We start from the raw sequence: 14,870 nt of genomic DNA, 5'->3' as shown, positions 1-14,870 counted from the left end.
GTGTAAGTGAGGAACACAAAATTGCCAATACCACCCACTCACAGCACTTCCCAAAACGTTTCCCAATGACACCGGTACTTCGACAAATACAAAAAACACATATATCCACGGCTGTCATCCTGCCTAACAGAGGATACCAATATTTCATGTGCTCAGTCTGTATCTATAGCGTCACCTTGTAGATAAAATACTTCCACAAGACTTAACCAGAAGAACACCTTCCGCAATTCAAGCTATCTTCAGTTGCTGAGCTCGATATACGGGGATGCTATCATATTTGACCCGTTCTACACTGCCCAACTCACAGGAAATTCAATATATACATAACTTCTGTCATTCGTACTCTCAAATCGATCGTCTAGACCAGGGTTGTCCAACATACGGCCCGCGGGCCACAATGTGGCCCTCCAAGCACTCTTGAGTAAAAAAATAAATAAAATGGTGCCCGTGCGCAAAACTGTAACTTCCTCTGGTGACCGCATGGGTCAACAGAGGTAGTTACAGTCCTCAGCCACGACGTGTTAATTTATTTATTTATGCAATGTTGTCGGATATCCGATAAACATTGCAGAAATAAATACATTTGTCAAGAAAATTTTGGGACTTGATGATGGAGGAAGGAGAGACAAATTTGTATCACGGCATAGTGAGGGTTACCTCGGGAATACCGTTCATTTTCAGTGAGCGCGGGTCCATACAATTGCCCAGTACTCCCACAAACTATGAACAATGGGATTAATATAGTAGCTATTACTTTGCATTTAAATATCCCATTTCAGGCATGTAGGACCCACCATGCAAGAGAGGAATGGGCTCCGGCCCAGACATGCCTGTTCCTCTCTTGCATGGTGTTCCGAGGGGCAAAAGGCGAGCCGAGATGAAGGGAGGAGGTGGCAAGGTGAGGAGAAGAGGGTGCTGGTCTGGGCGAAGGATTATGGGGACAGGTGCTGTGCAGGAGTTCCTCTCGGCGTGGGCAGCGCAGCGGGTTCCTGAACCTCTGATTAGCCGTGGGCCGCTGCTAAGAGGGCCATTGTGCGGAGTTACTTTCAAGGTTTGTCATCTCTGGACATATGTTTAACAGGGGTTGCGGCGAGACAGCCTGTCTGCCCCAAAAATCGTTCTTTTGAATTGCGAATGTCACCAAAGATGAACCTTTATCAGCTGAGAAACTTAACCTTTGCAGTGCTTTTTTTCCTCGTCTCGAGACAAAGAAGAACAGGGCGAGCTCAATTACGTTTAACTCTAAGCACAGTGCGGATTGACGAAAATGTTCATGCATTATACCAAGTACATTTGACATTATAGATGTGGCCAGTGGGGCATCAAAGTGTGGCGAATACCAAATGTACAGCACAATATGTTACCCTAGTAGTGCCCCAATAACACACTGCAACCTGCAAATGGGCTTCAGTGGACCACCTGCCAATGTTTCTGTAAGTTGCTTATGAAGGTTACACATATTTTATTCAGATCCACATGGGGGGTGGGGTGGAAGCTTGACATATCGCAGATGGGAGCCCCAGTCCCTTTGCCAATTCAGTCCTACACCTTGCTGTGATGTATGATATAGGTTCTTTACAGCGCGCTTAATACCCATGAAGCAGTGATCCCAATCATAAAAGTGAAACAGGCAAGCCCAGGTATAAATTATTTTCACTCTTTTGGTAGCGCAGTCTGAGGGCAGCCTATACCCTTCCGGAGAGGTGTGAGCTGATACAGTTGCAACACAAAAAACAATAGTACTATGTTCCCAAAATACCTTAGTTCTTGTCTTTCGGATTTCAGCAGAGCCAGGCTTTTCAGCATCAGACCAGGAGCATGGGTGTCTTTGCGCTGGGCTGGGGTCAAGTCGGAGAGCAGCAGCGATGGGCCCCAATGATGCAGTTCTGTTTGGCAGTGGTGCTGATTTGTGGGTAGAAAACGCTGGGAAGAGTAGGCCGTGCCAAGTGGATGGCACTGGAAGACTCAGTGACCTCTGAGCCCTGCACAGGCTCGGCTGACACAACACGGCATATGGTTACGGCAAAGATGTCAAAGCTTCAGCATTGTCATTGAGCAGAACTGTGAGATTCAGGGGTGGTGGAGCGTCGAGGGCCAGGACGATTATTACGGTGTCAATGGGGCCAGCGCTGAGCAGCTTCACTCAGGAGGGCCATGGGCCCGTGTGGGCCCGACAAGCCAGTGGGCAAACTGCAACATGCCTGCTCGAGCCATCCTGCTATTTATACAAATGTCAGGCCGAGCAGGGCCTGATGGGGGAAATGAACTGTGCTACAATCTGCTCTTCTGCTGGGCTCTGCCTGCCGGAGCTTCCCCCTACACACGGGACAGGCACACGCTCAGAGCTTCCGGTGGGGAGGGGCTGGGGCTGGGTCAGGGCCTGCCTTCTCACCCTCGCTTAGTGGGGCTTCCAGAACTGACCCAACCCCTGGCCTCTTGCATGCAACTCATACTTAGCTGGCAGGGGAGAATCTGATCTCAAGGGCAGATATCCTAGGGTGAGGCTTACCCATTGCACATTGGATTTGCTGACCCCTGCTATGTCCCCAAATGCAGGATACACGATTGCATTATTTCTAGTAGTGGGAGACTGCGTTCGCGCTCTCCCCCCGATTTATTGGTGAAAGAAAGAAAAGGTAAAGTGTGCACTAGGCCTGCTAAATTGCATACTTTAAGATTGTGCTCACATTGCGTTTCTTCAATTAGGTTCACCTTTGGGTGATCGCTTTTCCACATTTTATCTGTTGAATTGAATTATGCTTCTTTCATCACCACAGAAGTAATGTGTATTACAGAGATAAGCTGCCATATGTATTGGGCACACTGCACATGCTCAGGCAGCATCAATCATGCTTTGTACAGGACAATGATGGACTAAATTGGGAACAGCCAGCATAGACAAGTTGCTACAGAGGCATATTTTGGGTACAATCAGCATGACAATGTGTTACATCAGTGACAGTGCTGTCTTACACTGTGGACACATTGATCATTAAAATGTGTTGTGTTGTAAATTTTTCTTTTCTGCTGTTGGTGACATGGAATTTTCATGTTCCCCTTTAGAACTGATTGTAAATTTAGGGCTTTTTGGTCACCTTTTCTGCTGTAAAATACACCATTTCAACCCCATATTTGAAAAAAAATTCTTAGGGGGCAACCCCCCCAAACCCTCCCTAGATCCTTGTAGCTCCCTCGCTACGCTCAGTCGCCCCCACTATTTCAGAAAAATATTAACACATAGACACTGAAAGAAATCACAAGCAACTAACCTTTGATCACTGCCCATGACACCAAAAGCTATCTTTGGGACTGCATGGCTATCACTGCCTGTGATGGTATTGTGTCAAAGGTCACACAATATCGCTTTTTAATATACTGCTTTGGGTGAGGTTGTTGACTTTTGGCTCGCCGGCCTACTGGGTGAACAAAAAGTTAATACTTCGGACCCACATTCAAAAAGGTTGGACAAGCCTGGTCTAGACCAACTGCCGCAACTAATCACCTCAAGATCGAATGCTCCCTAACCACAAATAACTAACATCCACCTCCACTCCAATACTCAGCAATACTCAACAAAATTCAACACCACCCCACACCCGATAGTTATTCCCCACTTCCCTTATTTGCCGTATGGCTGAGACAATACTGACGCCACCGGCTCTGCCCAAATCTGCCACTCAGTCCTTCTGGTCTGCTGGGCGTGCCACGGACCGCAGGTAGGATTTTCTCCAAGGCGGCTCCCGAGGGCCTCTTCAGGGGGTGCACTCTCCATGTGGTCCTCGTTTTCCGTGGGTCACCTCACAGTCCTACAGGCGTTGCGATGGAAGAGGCATCTCCGTGCCAATCTAACATAGCGACCATCCTATGCTACCAAATTTTAAAGTAGTTGTTGACAGTATGGGACGACCTATTGAAGACGGCAGATCAGGGGGACATGTCCTTGTTGGTCATGTTGGACCTGTCTGCCACATTTAATACGGTAGACCATGGGATCCTGTTGAAACGACTGAGGGAAGTAGGAAAAGTTTCAGAACAAACACTTCAGTGGTGTGAGTCGTTCCTGTTTAAAAGAGAACAAAGGGTCCGTCTTGGAGATTTCTTGTCGTATTCCATCCCACAAAAGTGTGGGGTCCCGCAGGGATCTTCTCTCTCACCTTTGCTTTTCAATTTATATGTGAAATTACTTATGGACATTCTGAGGAAACATAACATCAGCTTTCACTCGTACGCGGATGATACTCAGGTGTACCTAAAGGTGCAGAGAGTTGACAATACGTTTGCAATAGTGGAACAGTGCCTACAGGAGGTACATGCCTGGATGTCTGCTAACCAATTGCTGCTGAATGCCAGCAAAACAGAAGTATCACTATTTGCTTTAAAACATCATCTATAACAGAACAAACAGATATTGCCACCATGCTTCCTAGGGGCGCAGCTCAACTTTGCAAAGAAAATTAAAAACTTGGGCTGCGTGTGGGAAAATAATATGGGTTGTGCAACACAGATTAGTACAAAGCTGCAGACAGCATTTTACACACTACGATCACTGAGACACATTCTGCCATTTATTGCAAATGGGGATAGAGCAGTAGTTGTAGGGACACTTGTAAATGCGCGACTGGATTATGGTAACGCATTGTTGTCAGGAATACTAGCGTTCCAGCTGCGCAGACTGCAGGTGGCCCAAAATGCTGCGGTTAGGTTAGTGTGTAAGGTATCAAAAAGTGCACCTATCACTAATTTGAGAAGATCCTTACACTGGTTAGCGGTGAAAGAGCAAATAGATTTTAAAACCCTCTGCCTGGTTTTTAAATGTGTAAATAAATTGGCGCCAGGCTATTTATCTGACAAAATTAAGAGCAATACTCCTAGCCGGCAGCTACGCTCAGGGGAAAAAATGTACTCCAAGTTCCGCTGTCAAAATATGTGAGCAAAGGAGACTGTACATTTGGGTTCTATGGACATAGACTATGGAATAAGCCCCCGGGTTATATTAGAGAGGCCAAGACACTTATGACATTTTGTAAGGCCCTCAAAACCCATGTGTTTTGCTGTGATTTCGCATGGGAAATAGTTATAGGGGCAATTTACTTACTATACTGGAGAAAGACATTCCAAAGTTCAAAGTTTTCATCTGCGTCTAAATACGATTCAGTTCGTCCGGTGCGCAATACAAATGATTCAAAATTCAAATTCAAATACAGAGGATCGGGGCATCGTGCCATAATCCACCACTTAGCAAAGTACCCAGGTCCCATCGAACCCTCACCTGGAAATGACCGAGGACTCAGCCATGGGGCAAATAAGAACTGTCTTTTATTTGTCAAACAGACAGGGATCATACAGGAAATGGCAAAATCTCCAGCAATCACAGCTCTTGAGCCTTTGTCACAAGCTTTGATCCCGTTATGAGATCACAGTTCCTAAGCCTTCCCCAAAAACCTAAGAGCAAGTTCTATTGGGTAGCTTGTGTATTATCACCTATAGGGATCCCCCATATGAGTGGTCTAACTAGTCCTTCCATGTCAGGTGAGTTTGCCTGAGACTTCCCCAAAAACAATGTAACAATTCTGTCCGTCTTCGCTGGGAACCGCTTCTATTCCCACCAAAGGTAAATGGCTATTGTTCGGCCTGGCTAAGTCACGTGGGTGAGGACTGCAAAACTGAGCTTCTAGGTCTGCAATTAGTGAGGATTTATTCTGTTATTTTGCTGGTGGCTCCCTGCCCTGGTAGCGAGGAATGTTCCACCCGCCCTTGTCCTTAGCAGCAAGCACTGGCCCTGTGCTTCATGCTGCAGAATCTTCATCTCTTCATTCCTTATTCTGAGGCCTGTCACTTCATGTGAATTCACTACAGTCATTCTATGGTTTTCCTACATATATATATTGTAGTATTCTCCTTAGGGGTGAGTAGTATTCGGTCCTTCCAGGTTCCTTATACGTCCCTGAAGTTCCATATGGTTAGTTACAGTGAAGCGGTTGCAAGCGTACTCTGTGTGACTTTTTGCTTTCTTGAATGTCTGCGTTTTGCTAGTGAAATGAAAAAGGCTTCTGGCAGTATGTACATACATCTGTCCTCTATCTACAGAACTGTGTATGCATGTTCTTTGTGTGCATGTGCGTGTCTGTGTAACTTCGTGCAGGGATGCAAGTTTACTTTGTGGCTAACTTTACTATGTCGTGGTGTCACTAATGACGTCAGCACGGCCAGATATTTATCATTAGTCAACCTGGTCAAGACATGGGGCACCTGCAACCCGTGAAGACATCAGCTGAATAGGGTTTGAATGGTTGCCTAAGAGAGTATCTGCTCATATACATGGAATGCACTGGTCCACCTGGGGGTTGGCCAAACAGTGACTGGCATCTGTCATTTCTCGTCCTTTGGGCAGTCATGCGAATAGGGGAAACAAGGGCCATTCCCGGGGACCCTCTCTTCGATCCAATATTCATAAAGCAATAGGGAAGTCATGAAATGCAACAACGAGTGTTGCAAACTAAAACTAAAATATGCAGATGCCCAATAGTATGTTTACTGCCAATACCACTATGCAAGTGTATTGGAATTAATTACTGCTACCCCATGAAAGAAGAACCAATACCCTAAAAAGCAGGATATGCAACGACTGGCTCATTTCTCATGCTAGAAGAGGCATCATTAAAGTGGAGCCGGATATACTAAAGGCATAATTACAAGTCATTATGCATTTGGTTACTCAACCTAGAAGAGGCCATCACTGAAGTGGAGCTGGATACACTAAAGGCGTCATTGCGAGGTTTGGCCGTATTTCCTCTGGAAGGATTGAAACTCTTGCACTCCCATCTACTTTTTGTGTGGCGGCAATTACCACCAAACAAAAGCATTATCGCATGTGGTAATTACTGATCCCCATGGAGTCCTGTGGGATTCCAAAAAGGGAATAACTGCATATACTTTCTTATTGTGGCAAGGCATTTTTACTTGGAATTAAGGGCAATGCAAACCTGATGTGTTATTACCTGGCTAGACTGACCTACATTCAGTGTAGGACAGCCTAGCCAGGTAATACCACTTATCAAGCTTGCTTAACCCTTCATGCATAGTAACTGTGCATCAAGAGTAAAGCAAACGTAAGTGTTAGTACCTGTCTAGAGTGGCCTACATTGAATGTAGGCCAGTGACAACCCTTGTCATGTTTGCTTTACCCTTGATGCATAGTAACTGTGGATGAAGGATAAAGCAAAGATAAGTGTTATAACATGGTTAGACTGACCTACATTCAGGATAGGACAGTCTAGCCATTAATAACACTTCACTTACCATTTTTGCCTTACCCTTGATGTACGTTACTGTGCATCAAGGGTAAAGCAAAAAATAATGCCACACCCCCATCCATAAGTTTACACACACAAGCACAATCACTTTCACATATCACTCTTACAACTTGCATGCACGCATTCATAAAAAACACACCTACATGCATGCTGTAAGGGATCAAGAGTAAGACTGGGACACAATGGCAGCTTTCTTGCTGGTTAAAGACTTTCATTAATAATAATAATAATAATAATAATAAATACTTTATTGTGGTACAATCCAGAAATTGGATTTTACACAACTCATATTATTTATACACATCTCATAACACAGACAAACAAATTATACATATCAACTCAATTAAATTCTATATAGAAAATACATAAAATCACATAACAACAACCTAAATAATAAATAAAATTGCACAGCCATCGGAGTACCCTATAGAGAATAGAGGATAAGAATAGTATAGCACAAACAAACAACAAACAATATGATGGTGTAATATTATCAATCATTCATTCGTTCTATCATAAGATTCACTATCCCTAGACAGCAGAATATCAAATACCCGTGGGTATCACTTTATTTCTGTAGTGGAAGAGTGGAGTAAGGGCTTTATTTGATTCCATACCCTAAAAAGAGCTAGCTGTAGGCTTAGGGCAACTGAGTTCAGGCATCCATACCAGAAAACTTCATCTTTTATCGCCTCATAATTATGGACCCATTTTTCGTATGCGTTCATATATATCGAACCAAGTTTTGGGCAAAGTGTTAAAACGGGCCGAGTAGTTTCAAATACTCCAGTTACCTGACAGATTCTACAGGTCCTGGACTCTCGGGGAATTTTTAACCTTGACCCAATGATAGTGAGAACCGGTAGCTGGTTCGTTCTCAATTGCAGGAGGAATCGTCTAACTTCAGGCGCCGGGGATAACAGTAGGTACACTTGGGGTCTTAGATATCTATGAGTGACATGGGAGACTGCCTCATAACCTTTGTTATGTAGGTGATCTGTATTCATACACCAGTCCCACTTGTTTAGCTTATCTTGAAAAGCTCTTTTCTGGTGGATAAATGGTAGATGTTTTAGCTTTTCATGAGGCCAGTCAATCTCCACGAACAATGATTCATTCAAATCTTTATATGACCTGCCCCTAGGGTGTTTTTCTAGGTCATAGCTTTGTCCTGCCAACTTGAGCAATTTACATCGAGGATTTGCTAAGGCTTTCAGATAGAAGGAACCTCACGCACGCAGTGCCATCCCTCTCAGGGAAATTAGACCCAGTTCCAATCTCAGATATTGTACTGATCAAGAAGGTCCCAGGCCAAAGACACTGCGCCAATAGTGTCCCTCTAGTGTATTCAACCTCGTCAAGTCTTGCATTGCTAAGGCCTCCAAGCCATATAGCACTGCGGGAACAAAGCACTGCTGGTACAGCTTCATAATACCAGCCATACTAAAACCTGCAGTCCCCTTAGCAAATCTGCAGGCTTGGAGGGTGAGCAGTTTAGCTCTCCTTTTTTTGTTTCTAATAATGGCTTCGTAATCTGATAGTGCCTTGAAATCCAGCCCCAGATATGGGTATTGCTCCACCACAGCAATAGTTCCCAGGTTGGTATCAATGCCAGATCGTCTAGGCCCTTTTCTTGCGATAGCCATTATTTTTGTTTTTTCCAGGTTTATGACCAATCCCAATTGTGCTGAATAGACCTGAAGTTCATTAAGTAGGTTCTTGATACCAGATAGAGTACGATCAAATAGGATCAGATCATCTGCATATAACATTCCCGAAATAGGTGTTTCCTTCAATTTCGGTGGGCAATTTGATTTCGATGCCATACTGTCTAACAGGTCTGCTATATACAGATTATATAGCATAGGAGCTGTTACACAACCCTGCTTGACTCCTATATTAATACAGATCTCCTCTGATACCTCCCCCTGGTCGTTAAGGCGAACCCTTGTAGTGGCATTACTATGCAGGGCTATCAAGATGTTTAATATCCAGCTAGGGCACTCCATTTCTTTTAGCTTAAGCCACAAAATGTCCCGCCCCACCAGGTCAAAGGCACTGGTGAAGTCTGCAAAGGCAATATAGAGTGTGGCATCCTTACAGCTCATGGTGTTATTAATCAGCTGATCTAGGACCCTGATGTTATGGATAGTGCCTGCCCCTCGCCTAAAGCCTGTTTGTGCGTAGTGCAGGATCTGTCTTTCCGTAACCCAATTTTCAATCTCTTTAAGGACCAAGGTGTTAAAGATTTTGCTACTAACATCCAGCATGGAGAGTTGGCGATAGTTGGCAGGTAGAGTTCTCTCCCCCTTTTTATAGACTGGTATTAATACAGACTTCTTCCAAGAGGAAGGAATTTGGCAGGATCTGCAGATCCTAGAATATAATGTAAGTAGTATCTCGCCCAATTATGTGGGTCCTGCTTCAATACCGCATAGGCCAGGCCATTTGGTCCTGGGGCATTTGAAGATTTTAGATTCAAAATCGTCTGTTTTATGCATCTATAACTAAGGGGGAGTGGCCAGCTAAAAACCCCTATACTGCTTTGTGTGCGGGTCGTATACTTTCTATGGAATTTATTAGAGATATATTCAACCCATTTTTCACCCGAAATAGGATTCAGGACCTTCAGCTTCTGTTCCCCCCCCGCCCGTGTCAGTATTTGCCAAATCTTACGGCTATTTTTGCTACATAGGGCTTCAGCAAACTTTTGCCATTGGCTTCTCTTTTGGGACTGACGGTACCTTTTTAGCCAACTGCAATATTTGCGTTTTATCTCTAATGCCTCAAGATGAAATGTGTCCACCACACTATTGATGGTTTTATGTGCTCTTATTACTCTTAAAGGATAGTTCCGGGACTTTTTTTTTATTGTCCCTACGGTTCGGCCATGTGTTTTTAAGCATAAATCGGTAGATCGTAGAAAACTTTCCTATGGACCTTACCCGACTTTTCGTCCATTAACGCACTCGAAATCAGCCGCCATTTTCTGATAATCCTATCATTTCCCCCCATCGACCTGGCTCACCTGCTTTTGCGGCACTAAATCAAATCCCCCGCCCCTGAAACAGACTTTATCAAAACATTCATATTCCCCGCCTCTATCCGTGACGTGACTGTGCTGCGTAGGCAAACGCGCCCAGGCGTCTTCTACGCGACTCCACACAGAACCCGGAAACCAACACAGATCAGCTCACAACACAGCGCGCCACAATTCGGAATATGAAAGTGTACTTTTAAATCAAACCGCAAGATTGTAAATTTGGTAAAGTACATTTATTTGACATCAAATGTTTAGAGAATATTCTGCGATTTGCATTTTTCTTTGCTCTCGATCCAAAATAGTTTGTCTTGAGGCAAGCGATGTTCGTGTGCAGTACACAGGGTGTTGGTTTACGATAAAATAAGCTCTTCGGTCGCACTGATAATCGCAAGGCTGTTCCAACAACGAGGCACAAGGCCACCACAACGGTCTGTATGTTGCATCTAGCCGTTAGTACCGCGTAAGGGCATACTTGTACTTGGCGATCGTCCCATAAAATGGTCAGGGTGCTAACGTTGTTCACGCGGAGAAGCAACTGGCGGTTATAAAACCCATCCGCCGGTGTCTGGTACTCGTGACACGGACAATAATGAAGGATGTACCTGTTTTAAAAACATAAAAAATGAAATTAGTCTCACCATCAGATCTTTATTAAAATTATTCATTTTATATATTAGGTCGGGAAATTATTTCATAGCTAGGACAGTGCAACTGGGTATTATATGTCAAGGGGGGGCTGTAGGATACTGAGACAGTCCCCCAGTGCAGGGGTTGACAGGGAGGCAGTGCAGGTGGAGAGTGGAAGGGCCCAAGACCGAGGTCGCAGACAGTGGACCAGTTGTAGCAGGGGAGAGGGAGAGAGAAAGCAGAAGCAAAGAGGAAGGTTTTGAGGTGCTTCCGTAAAAGGAGATGGTTCTCCTCAAGATAGTGCGCGGTACAAAACAATATGCCACATAGAACGAACAAGTACAACTTAACCCGTCTTTAAAGCTACTGTATAGTAATTAAATTGCGGTATAAACTCATCTAAAGAGTTACTTACATTATATTTGCATTTTCCATTGTGTCTGTGCGTAGGGCAGCCCCGAAATACCACTCCTTCTATGCCGACGTTATTTCTTCTAATGAACGAACATTAAATGGCTATCGTTTCTGAAATTTTATTCATTATCGTTTCTTACGTTATTGCACCACACCCCCAAAAAGAAGTCTTTCGGGATGGTCCCGGCCTGTCAAGGTCAAATAACAATAGAACCTTATACTGAGTCGTGGGCCATTCCGGCACCCGAGCAAAAAATCAAAGCAGCTGACCTTCACTTTGAACGAGCACACATTCCTAGTTAGCTACATTCAGTGTAAGGCCATCTCACAGGACTTGAAATTTACACTCCATCTTTGCATTTTGTCTGCGTGCTTTGCAGCCCCAGAGAACCATAAATACGGAGACATTCTATATTTTTTGAAAAATGATTTATATTACTGTTTGGTTTAATTTAATGCGCAAATGAACAAGGTTGGATAGACACATTGCATGTACACTGAGCAATCACTTTTATTTACACAATACATAGCTACACATATTCAATGGGCCTGCGACATGAGGAGACTCGAGAGCAAAGTCACACGTGACACCCGGGTGGTTCATTTAAACCGTGATGTGTATTTCTCAATGAGCTCTTCTTTAGGTGGACATGGAACAGAGGCAATGTTGGGTGGCAATGCAGTTGTCCCCTGCACAGGTTCGTTCACAACTCCATTAATGTGCCTATCTAGGACGTCAACAATAAGTCTCTCAATAAACTCATATTGCATATCCTCAAACACTGGTTTGATCACCCATTGTTTACTTCTTTTAGTGAAGGCCTTATTGTAGCGAAGCGTCCCTAAAGTTCCGGTCGTCCTACTTTGTTGACGGCCAACATTATGGTTATGTGCCAAGACCGCTAGAAGAGTCCGATTTATCATGCCCTCCATGCCGAAATGCAATCGTTTTGGCCTGTACTTTAGGCACATATTGTGGAACACCTCCAAATCTCCTGTGTGGCAGAATTCCCTGAGTCCCCTCAAATCTCTTGTTATAGTTTTATCAAATACAATCTTTTCAATGGCTTTGTGAGTGGGTGATGAAGGAATCAACCACTTCTTCTTCCGTGCCTCCTCTGTGGACAAATGGCCATGTTCACAATTGTGGAAATGTTGGTTTGTGGTCCAGCGGTGAACGTTGCTACAGTGTAACATTACTGACCGCCATTTTTCCAGTAGAATTTCCAACGACCCTCCACATGTTTTTGAGCTCCACCAAAGATGGTTGCTGATTGACTTGGACCACTGTGAAATACCTTGCATATCTTTTTTTTTACCTGCAGCCGACATTTTTTTATTGATTGTTTTTGCAAGATGCCAAACGTCAAATTGGTGATTTATATTTTTGTACTCTTCTCTCATTGTCTTGGCAATTGAAACGTGTCTGTCCGTGGCTATCAGGTCGATCACCATTCCCCGCGATTGTAGTTCTTGCAATGATGCTACAAAGCCAACTTTCTCCATGGCCACTGAGGATGTACTTTGTGACACCTGCACGACCACCGAACTCACAATTTTCTTACTTTCCATCTCCTGAAAGTGGTAGGTGCAGTACTTGGCTGAAAATCCTGGGCTGTCGCACTGTCCATCACCGGCTAGCCTGAACCGTTTGCCCGCGAATGTACTATCAATAGACATTTTTTCCATTCTCCAAGCTTCGCTAATGGCTGGAAATAGATAATCGGTTTGGTATTTGTAGAACTGAGTTTTCGCAATGAAATGGATTCCCACAAACTGAAAGAAAGACTCTAACTTTTTAAAACTTGAACCACTAAAAAGTGCAGCCGCTGCACAAAGTAGATTGCCTGCTGGCAGTTGCCCCAGCATGGGTTGTGCAGACCATGAGAAAGGATGATATTTTGTACAGGTGGCATGTATTTTAAGGTTAGTGCCTCGAATTGCACGAGTCACATTAATCAATGGCTCCCCACATACTTCCCCACCAACCGAATGCCCACATTTCATCCGAATAATAATATCAATCAAACAACTATCGAATAGAATGAATTTGGCCTCTTTCCTTATACTGTCACTCTGCATCCCAGCTGGTTCGGCCTGTAACGTTGAGGACATGTCACTCACATGAAAGGTAGAATCTCTGATATCGTCTTCCGCTATGTTCAGTGATATTGATGGTGTTTCATTGTCGTCCACTTCATTCCCTTCCATTGCAACATCTGTTCCTTCTCCGGCGATGGGTGAATAAAACAATTTCTTCAACTTTCTCGCGGTCTTAGTTTTTGCGGGTGTGGATTCTGTGAATTGATCTCCGACTGCATCCGAACTACCAGGAGGACATTCACTATCAATGGCTGGATGTGGTATAGCTCCGTTGTCAATCACTTCATATTCTTCCCATTGGCACGATGCATCTCCAGTCTCAAGTCCCTGCCAAAAGGTTTGACAAGCAACATCTCTCGTTCGCTTCACTGTCTGTGTAGATCTAGTTCGTACACCCACTCGCAACTAGAGGACAGATTGGAAAAGGGATGTTCAGTTTAAACACAACTTACAGTATTGAACTATTAACAGTGAAAAACAACATAATATAGTGACCAGGACACTAACCTTCTTTTGCTTTCTTTTCTTTGAAACTTTCTTGCCTCGAACTTCAACATCGGGACGCTGTTGCTCCGACTCGTGTGTGCATGTCTCCACTTCCTCTTGCGCTGCAACGACTATATTTTCATGATAAGCACATCCATCACGCACTGACGCTCCATCGACTCCCTGAAACATAGAACTTTCATTAGTATGTATAATAATATTGAAAACACAAAATGTACTTGGGGACCAATACCCACGTACATCTCAATAGCAAAACACGAATGAACGCTTTGTGTAGAACATTCAAACGACAATTATTCACGCATTGTTGATCTAGTTAGATGGAACTGTCAAGATCCATACCTCGGGCTCCTCATAGACTTCCATTGATGATATTATTGAAGATGATTCTTCAGTAACTCCCTGAAACACAGTAATTGCATTAGTATGGTTTTCTATTTTGTTAAAAAGAACATACACTTTGTGCAGGCGTCAACGGCTCATCTAAATAGACCTGCACAAATGATCAGTTGTCTAAAATAAATAATGGATATCTAAATATGATTCGATTTGCTCGATCGTTGGAAGTGTCACCACCCAGAGATCTGCATCAACTACTAGGGGTGATGTTCTTGTAGAAGAAGCTCCGTCATCTCCCTGAAACATAGTACTTGCGTTAATAAAGAAGGAAGTATAGCGGATGTAATCACGTCATATGATTTCGCTTGATCGAACTGTCAGTATCCATACCTCGAAATGCATAAGAACATCAAGGGACGATGTAACTGCGGTGCACACTTCTGCAAGCTGTTGCGCCGACCCGTAACTGCATGCTCCCCCTTCTTCTTGGACTAATGCTCCATCGACTCCCTGAAACATAGGAC

General features: G+C 44.0%; 1 non-coding gene across 1 annotated transcript; it reads left to right on the top strand.

The window, feature by feature from the left end:
• The first annotated feature begins 2,449 nt into the window (after positions 1-2,449).
• On the top strand, positions 2,450-2,611 carry LOC138526626 (U1 spliceosomal RNA). The gene has a single exon (XR_011283670.1). It is a non-coding gene; the product is annotated as a U1 spliceosomal RNA (small nuclear RNA).
• Positions 2,612-14,870: the final 12,259 nt, after the last annotated feature.

Source organism: Ambystoma mexicanum, chromosome 7p (genome assembly GCF_040938575.1).
Source record: "Ambystoma mexicanum isolate Mex_15411 chromosome 7p, UKY_AmexF1_1, whole genome shotgun sequence".
NCBI lineage: Eukaryota > Metazoa > Chordata > Amphibia > Caudata > Ambystomatidae > Ambystoma > Ambystoma mexicanum.
Note: the sequence above shows the minus strand (reverse complement) of the source record. Positions and strands in the feature narration are given on the sequence as shown.